This window comes from Dipodomys merriami, unplaced genomic scaffold, assembly GCF_024711535.1.
Source record: "Dipodomys merriami isolate MVZ:Mamm:240054 unplaced genomic scaffold, mDipMer1.0.p SCAF_149, whole genome shotgun sequence".
Taxonomy (NCBI): domain Eukaryota; kingdom Metazoa; phylum Chordata; class Mammalia; order Rodentia; family Heteromyidae; genus Dipodomys; species Dipodomys merriami.
In genome coordinates, this window is record NW_027202815.1 from 93173 (window position 1) to 102891 (window position 9719).

Sequence of the window (9719 nt, forward strand, 5' to 3'; positions counted from 1 at the left end):
GGAAGGGGAAGGAAATAACAAAATGCTGAAGTAAGGAAAGAGCTTGACCCATTGTAACAATGAGATGTACAAGACACTATGTTAAAAATGAACTTTACAACTTTGGAAGGGGGTGGGAGGAGTTGTGGAATTGGGGAGGGAAGGGATGGTAGGGGCAAAAACAAAGGAGGGGGTAACAATTCTTGTTAGGAAATGTACTCACTACCTTATTCATGTAACTGTAACCCCTCCGTACAATATTTTTACAATAAAAACATATAAAAAGAATATGTTGGTAGCTAATTTAAAACTGTCCAAGCTGACTGCATTGTCTGTGGTTGTGTAAACTTGTTCAAGCACTTTGTAAAGTAGTATGGAGGTTCCTCAAAAGACTCCACATAGAGCTCCCCTTTGACTCAATTTGGGACATTTACCCGAATGATCAGAAACAAGACCATACTAAAGCTATCAACACAACTATGTTTATTGCAGCATTATTTACCATAGCTAAGATATGGAACCAACACTGATGCTCCTCAGTAGATGAATGGATCAAGAAAATGTGGTATATATACACAATGGAATTCTATGCCTCCATCAGAAAGAATGGCATTGCCCCATTTGTGAGGAAATGGACAGACTTGGAAAAAATTATATTAAGTGAAGTAAGCCAGGCCCAAAGAAACATAGGTCCCATGGTTTCCCTAATTTGCAATAACCAGTGTATGTATTGAGTCAAGCAGAAAAAGACAGATAAGTTGAAGTTAGGCAAAATGGACCTCAAGATAAGGACTGAAGTGTTTTTTCTTGCTTTCTATTGCTTCTAATGTTTTATAAAGTGATTTTTTTTTCGGTTGTGGGGCATGAACTCTGGGCCTGGGCATTGTCTCTGAGCTCTTCAGCTCAAGGCTAGTGCTCTACTTATTTAGCCACAGTGCTACTTCCAGCTTTTTCTGTTTATGTGGTACTGAGGAATTGAACCCAGGGCCTCCTGCATTCAAGGCAAGAACTCTAACACTGAGCGACCTTCCCAGCCCAGGGTGATATGTTGTTGTTGTTGTTGTTGTTGTTGTTGCTTGGTGTGTCCCTTCCCCACCGTATAACTCCTGTTTTCACTGTAGTTAATGTTGGTATAATTTGTGGAGGGGAAGGGAAAAACAAATTGTTTAAATAGGAACCCATTACAACAATGAAATGTACAAGACATTAAGATGAAAAATGAAATTTACAACTTTGGGGAGGAGTCGGGGGACTAGATGGGGGAGAGGGGGTGTCGCAGCAGGGATGGCAAAGGGAAACAAAGGAGTAGGCAACAATGCTTGATAAGAAATGTGCTCATGGTAGGACGAGGCCAGGCACGCCGAGCACAGCCAGGTTACAATCTGACTGGCTAGCCAGTCTGGAGCACCTGGGCCTCCAAGGGTAGGATCCTGGTTGCTTGTGTCCTGCTTGACAATTTACCTCTCTCCAGCTCTCTCCAGTTATGTCATGGTCCCCCAAACCCGGGGACCAGGAACCTGGTTTACTTGGTAAAAGGCGCCGTTGGCTTGTCCCACGGACTGCCCCTCTGCTCCCCCCACACACACACAACCGGACTCGAACCTTGGGTATTTCAGGCCACTCCTCTGTAGCTGGAGACCTGACGGGCAGCCTCTGGGAGAAGCAGGCCCAAACCTTGTAGGCCCTCCTGCCCCAGGGACGCGAGGAGGATGAGCTGGCTCTTTCCCCTGACCAAGAGCGCCTCCTTCTCCACAGCAGGGTCCCTGGTGGTGGCCTCACCAGCCTCCAACAGCAGAAGCAGTGCTTGATCGAGTCCCTCCGGAACTCCCACTCCAGTATAGCTGAAATACAGAAAGATGTGGAATACAGATTGCCCTTCACTGTAAACAACTTGACAATTAACATTAATATAGTACTTCCTCCACAGTTTCCTCAGGAAAAACCAGCAATCAGTGTTTATCCACCAATCTGACATCCTTTAATGGATAAACATGGAATATATGTTACCTCTCAATTAGTAAGCAATTTTACAATACACTCAGATCTTGGAAAGATTAGCCAGAGTCTGTTGGATGAGTTTTGGAAGAATTCTCCTGTTTTAGCTCCCACTTCAACAGCATTTCCATACCTGTATAGTAACCCAGGTGGGCTGCCTCCTTATGCTTCTTAGGGTTTTCCATTTCTTCCTGCATATCCTCCTCAAGAAGCTAACAGAACATAACTTCTTTGTTACTGACACGGCTTCTTCTTCAACAAGTTATACAACAGCCAAGTCTGCTGCTCCTACATTTGGTGTCCTTTCAAGTCTGCCATTGCCTGTTCCCACAATGGAAACTTCAACACCGATAAGCCAAAATGGTTTTGGGTACAAGATGCCAGATGTCCCTGATGCATTTCCAGAACTCTCAGAATTGTGTCACAACTCACAGATATGAATGAACAAGAGGAAGTATTACTAGAACAGTTTCTGAGTTTACCTCAACTAAAACAAATTATTAATGACAAGGGTGATTTAGTAAAAAGTATTGAGGAATTAGCAAGAAAACTCTCCTCTTGGAGCCCAGTTTGGAAGCCAAAAGGCAAACTGTTTTAGATAAGTATGAGTTACTTACACAAATGAAATCTACGTTTGAAAAGAAGAGGCAGAGACAACATGAACTGAGTGAGAGTTGTAGTGCAAGTGCCCTACAGGCAAGATGGAAAGTCGCTGCACATGAAGCTGAGGAAGAATCTGATAATATTGCTGAAGATTTCTCGGAGGGAAAAACTGAAATAGATGATTTTCTCAGTAGCTTCATGGAAAAAAGAACAGTTTGCCACTGTAGAAGAGCCAAGGAAGAGAAACTTAAACAAGTGATAGCAATGCACAGCCAACTTCATGGTCCATTACAGATTTTCCTGAAAACATGGACCGCCAAGAGAGAAATGAGACATAAAACTAAGTACATTATTTTAGATTTAAGGTTTGTAAGTTGGCATTTCATTGAAATGGCTGAATTCAGATGTACTCTACATTGTTTAAAGAACTGAGATTGTTTTTTATATAGATTAGAATGATTATGATCTTTGCTTGGAAAATTTTTCTGCAGTATTTGCACTAAAAACGCCTATTTATCATTGATAAATCCTGTCCTTTTAAAATTTCACTGCTATTCTTATAATTAAATACCTTATGCATGTGATTTTAGTTTTAATATTTTATGAAAAGTACTTAATCTTGTACTTTTAATTTGAAACTGCCTCATTTCTTTATCAAGAATGATATCTTCTTTAGATTATTTTCCTCTCAGTAATTTTTAAGTACTTTCAGCTATGGAAAGATACCCACACCCTCTCTTTTTCTTTCTTTTTGAATAAAACTTTCAAAAGCAATTTGTTTTTAAATATTCATAATACCAGAAAATATCAAACCTGCCAATGTGCCAGATATATACCTATAACATATAAATATACCTATTATATATATATATATACATATATATATATACCTTTAGTAAATAAAAAAATTCAAAAAATGTCTTAATTACATTGCTCATGTAATTGTAACCCCTCTGTATGGTATTTTCACAGTAATAAAACTTTTAAAAAATTAATTTAAAAAAATTTAAAAAATATCTCTATGGAAACCTAATCACCTTTTTAATCCTTTCACAAGTCCTCTAAACTGAATGATATATTTTACATGTTACTCTGCTACCCCTGCATATATTTTATTGTCCTAAGGAAACTCTTTAAAAGATAGTCTATTGATTGATATTTTGTGTGTCAACTTCCCAAAATATGTTCTGCCCTCAATCCAACTAAAAAATTCTCATCTTCATCTTCCTTTTTGAAAAGTGAACACCTGTCATTTAGATAAGAATCAATACATGATTTCATTCACCAGATATTCAAACTGTCATCTCAGTTGTCAGGAATAATAGAGTTCAATCAATATACTCATTTATTCTATATCAAACTCTTTGATACATTCTCATGGCATTGATAACAAAACCAAGCATCAACATATATGACTTTATTTCATCTCATGTTCTCTCTGGAATGTTTAGAAAATTGTCTCTTAAATGTACAGCCACAGAGTAGCTATATTTAGTTGATTAATAAATTATTTTATTTACTAATCTATTTATTTCAGTAATGGGACTTGAACTCAGGGACTCAGTGTTATTGTTCCTTAAATTTTATGCTCATGGCTAGTGCTTTACCATTGCAGCCACATAAGAGTCTTACAGATTTACATGCCTGTGTGGGAATCGAGTCATGATCTGAGATGTCAGCCTCCTGAGTGGCTAGGACTACAGGTATGAGCCACCAGTGCCCAGTTTTATACTTAGTTTATTTTAAATTAGATTTATTCAGAAAGGCATCTAAGCGAAAATGCTATTTTTAATATTTTAAGATCCAAACTACCTCCAGAGTCCTCTCCTCATTGTTGATGGACTCATTTGCCCAGGGATGACTATTATTTGGGTCCTTATAAGAAATTTATGACAACATGTGAAAAGAAACAAATTTGTAATTTTATACTGGAAAGTCAGAGTCTAATTTGCAGGACTAAACATAGTGAATACTCTCCAGCTGTGAACGCGTGAAAACTATAGACAAGGATGATCAAGAATGGCCTCAGCTAGGATTCTAACCAGTGAATTTGAGGCTAGGAACCAGGGCAAATACAAGGCTTCATGGTTCAAATTTGATAATGAACTCTAAGGGGAGCAATGGACAATCAGCCTCATCTAAAAGACTAGCTGGGAGTGGGATTCTGCAGACGTTGTTGGTCATGAGCTTTTCCAACCTAATAGGGATTGAGATTTATTTACACATAATCTCTCCAGAAGAGGTCACTAACACCATGACTGTCCATTCATTGAATTGTGTCACACTAAACAATGTCATTTCATCAAAAGTGATTTAGAATTACCAAGATCATCTTGAAAGACATTTAAGATGACTCCTTTCTTTATTCCTTCTGAAAAACTTTGATGGATGAATCTGGGAAGATGAAGGACAAAATTCACTCACTTTTGAGGCTGGGAAGGTGGCTCAGAGTGGTCGAGTACTTGCCTCCAATACATGAGGCCCTGGGTTGGATTCCTCAGCACCATATAAACAGTAAAAACAAAAACAACAACAACAACAAAAACAAAGGCCAGAAGTGGCACTGTGGCTCTAGTGGTAGTGTTCTAGCCTTGAGCTGAAGAGCTCAATGACAGTAACCAGGCCTAGAGTTCAAGCCCCACAACACACAAAGAAAAAAAAATCACTTTTTTTTGTTATTGTTCTCTTATGCCCGACAATGTTTTCTTCTCATAAGAATTTTGTTGAATATGAGATTCTAAACTTCTCTTTCTGTTTTAGTTTTGCTCTATTTTGTTATGTCTTTCTTCCATACTTTAAATATTCTCCTCCATTTAATTGTTGCTTGGAAAAATATAGAAGATTTTGATAAAATCTTTATCTTTGTCCCTCTGAAGTAAGGCTCCACTATGTGTGATTTTTCTTTCTTTTTTTAAATTTAATTTAATTTTATTGTAAAGGTGATGCAAAGAGGCTTTATAATTCCATAAGTAAGGTAGTGTGTTCATTTCTTGTCAAGCATTTTTACCCCTCCCTCATTTTTTCTTCCACTTTCCCTCTGACTCACCACAGCTAAGAGACATTGTGTTAGAACCAGACAGTCTTTCTTTTTCTCTTAAAAATATATTTTATTATTACTGTTCAGCTAATACACAGATGTATTGTACAGGTAATGTTATAATTATGTAAGTCAGATAATAAATGTATTTCCTTTTGAACTCTGCCACCCATTCCTTTGCTCTCTCCCAGTTTTTCTCTCCCATCCCTACTCACAGTTTCAGTTTAATTTAAATTTAAATTTTATTGTCCAGGTGTTGTACCTAGGGGTTACAGTCACATAAGTAAGTTAGTTAGTATATTTCTTGCTAACTTTTTACTCCTGCCTTCATTTTTCTCCTGCTTTCCCTTCCCCCAAGCCCTCCCCCAAAGTTGTACAGAACATTTCCAACATACGGTTTTGTGAGTATCACGGTTGAATTGGTTCTCATCTTTGTCCTTTGACTCACCATTTTTGTTACCCTTCCCTAATTGATATAAACATTTATACAATACCCAGGGTACCAAAATCAAATACAGTGACAACAGGAATTATACCATAGGGGAAAGTACATGTAAAAGAAACAAAAAAAAAAATCCACATAGTACATTAAAAAAACAACAACAACAAAGAAAAACCTCCTGTGCCCATATCTTGGGATTCATTTTTCTTAGCATCATCTTATATGATCATATGTACATAGCTATTGAGCTATTCTGTTCATCTGCTAAGATTATCCTAGATGTATACTATTTATTACACATAAGGGAAACCATGGGACCTATGTTCTTTTGGGTCTGGCTTATTTCACTTAATATGATTTTTTTCCAAGTCCTTCCAAATGGGACCGTGTCATTCTTTCTGATAGAAGCATTGAATTCATATATATCTTCTTTTTGGTTGGTCATGGGGCTTGAACTCTGGGCCTGAGCACTGTTCCTTAGCTCTTCAGCTCAAGGCTAGAGCTCTACCACTTGAACTACATGCCACTTCTGGTTTCTCTGTTGATTTATTGGAGATAAGAGTGTCAAGGACTTTCCTGCCCAGGCTGGCTTTGAACTCAATCCTCAGATCTCAGCTTCCTGAGTAGCTAGGATTATAAGCATGAGCCACCGGCACCCAGCATATATCACATTTTCTTGATCTATTCATCTATTGAGGGACAGTCAGTTCATTTTCTACATACTGTCTAATGAATACCACTGCTGCATTTGTTCTCCCTTTGTCCCACCTTTTCTGTGCCCCCCCATCCTTCAAATGACAAATAAAGGAAAATAACAAAAACAGCAGCACCAACACCAAAAATCTCATTTCCATCTCTTGGAATTCATTTCTTTAAATATTATTTTATAAGAACATGTGCACATAGTGATTGTTCCTTTTTGATATGCTGCTATGAATATCTGCCAATGGTCTCACTGTGTGGTGGGTAACTTTTTTATTTCTGCTGTTGGTGTTCTGCCATTAAAATATGATTTTTTAAAATATTTTGCTTTGTTTTCTGTAAGCTTCTGGAATTTCATATAAATTTTGTTTAATTTTCAACTATTATCATTTGATCAGCTGTTCTGGCCTTTGTATTCTTGTTTCTCTGGTATTCATTATACATATATGATACCTTCAATAATTATCACATAGATGCTGAATATTTTATTTCTTTTAATTCATTCCTTTTTCTATCTCCTCAATTTCAGATTGGTAACTGTCTATTGAAAAGTCTTTAAGCTCACTGATTTCATATGTATTTTTCCCACTACACTGATGAGTTCATCAAAGTCTTTTGTTTTCTGTTTTATACTAATATCGTCAGTGATATTTTAAAAATTCTTTCTAATGTTACTGTCTCTCTCCTTACCTGTATGTTTAATTCATGATGTCCAATTTGTTCACTCCATGTAGTAATTATGATTATATAATTCTTTGAAATTGTCAGTCTGAAAATTGTTATATTGGATTAAAAATTCATACATATTTTCTGAACCTGGCTCTTAGTGTCTCTTAAATTTTTGTAAAAAGACAAATACATCAAGTACATAGAATACAAGTAAAAAACGCCAGTAGTATGAAGATTTATATTTATATGGCTGGGCATTAAGATCTATTTCATCTTTGCTGTACTTGTAGGTATTAAAAGTTCTTTACTTTTTATATTCTTGTTTTATTTATTCCCCCCTGCTGGATTTGGGGAAAATAAAACACCTTGCTGTTATATAGCCTTTGCTATATCACCATCAATCACTTATACCCAAACCCTGTGGTAGGTTTGAAAGGTATCTGTAAAGATATTTGCTTTGTATTTTATACCTAAGTTTCTCTTGCTTTCCGTTTCCCTCTGTTTTCTCCATCCCAGAACCATCACCCCAGTCTCTCTCTTTCTCTTTCTCTCTCTTCCTCTCTGTCTTCCTTTCTCCTCCAAAATTTTCAGTTTTGACTTTCCTAATACATGACAGAAAGGCAAGAAGAGGCTGGGGTTTCAAACAATCCTTTCCCTATTTCAAATCACACAATAGTGGCACCGTTTTTCTTAACCAGAAGCCCATTCTTGCCAAGAACAAGATATTTTGGGAGCATCTCTTTTCCTCGGATGTCAGAAATTATTAAAATCTGAGCATTGTGATGGGAACTTGTCAAAACTCTTACAGGTAAATTTCATAGAAATATATCTTCATTACTCCCACTAAAGAAGTTTCTCACCAAGTTGTAACTGAACCTACTTTTCACCCAGTGTCTAGCAAATTAAAGATGTTATTGTGTGTGAGAGGAAACTGAGTTGATTTGAACATGGATTACCCCAACCTATCTTTGTGTTAACAATCCACCCCAAATGTATTATCATGCACTGGAGTTAATAATATATGCAATTTATAAGGATTAACTGCAAAGGCATTGAAAATCTGAAAATGAATCTGATTTTTAGATTTAAAGGCAATTTCTAGCATATTAAACCTGTGCATGTTCTTAAACATCATAAACAAATGAAGCATTCTACATACTCACGATACATGTATGAGTGATATGGGGGCAATATTGAAGTAGACACAAGCTCACAGGAATGAGAAAATATCATCATATTATCCAAATTACACAATGAACCCTGTGGTAGCTATCTACCCACATATTCTAATAACAATATCAGAGGAACTTCATTAGGAAAGTCTTTTTTTATGTGGTGCTGACCAATCGAACCCAGGGCCACAGGCATGCAAGGCAAGCACTTTACCACTGAAAAAAAGAAAAAAGAAAAGTCTTTTTTATGAACTGATAAATTTAAATTTTCCCTTAAACTTGATGATGTTTTAACTCGTGGATCTACATTACTAAAAGTTGAAAAGTTATTAGCAAGCAGACCTACCTGATGTGACATTTTACAAATTTCTCTGCCAAAGTTTTCTATTCTTTGTTATAATTGACATCTTGCTGTGATTCCCATTACCCAGTGCAGAAGAAAGTCATTTGTGGATAAACGCAATAAAATATACTTATCGAATTTTGTTCCCCTTTTTTGAACCCAGAATTCATCATTATTGACTGGTGCATTATAAAATTAAACTAAAACTAGGCCACAGTGGGTCATGTTTTCATAATGCTATGTACTCAAAGGCAGATATATGGAGGAGGGAAGTTCAAAGCCTGTATAGGAATAAGACCGCATGACTCTCCATCTCTGATGAACTAGCAAAATGCTTGTGATGGTTCTAGCTATGAGCCTCAGCCATGAACAATAAGGCTGAGTCAATGTGATTTTTTCTAACGCATTTATAAGATTATTTCTTTGTTGCTTTTTATGTCCCTCCCCTACAGTATAATCCCAGCTTTCACTGTATTTGATGTGGGTATAATTTTTGGAGGGGAAGGTGAAAAATAAATCGTTTCCATAGGGATACAGGTGGAGTCATTGCAACAATGAGATGTACAAGTTGTTATGTTGAAAACGAAATTTACAACTTTTGGGCGGGGGGGGAGGCAGGAACGATGGGGGGGCGTTGGGGAGGATGGGAAGGGATGGGAAGGGGAAATAAAGGAGGAGTCTACAATGCTTGATAAGAAGTGTACTCATTATCTTCCCATGTAATTGTAATTCCTCTGTACAGTATTTTCACAATAAAAAAAATAAAGAAAGAAAGAA

At 36.8% G+C, this 9719-nt stretch overlaps 1 pseudogene; it reads left to right on the forward strand.

The window, feature by feature from the left end:
- The first annotated feature begins 1688 nt into the window (after nucleotides 1-1688).
- LOC138826715 (vacuolar protein sorting-associated protein 37A pseudogene) lies at nucleotides 1689-3009 on the forward strand (annotated as a pseudogene).
- The last annotated feature ends 6710 nt before the right edge of the window (nucleotides 3010-9719 follow it).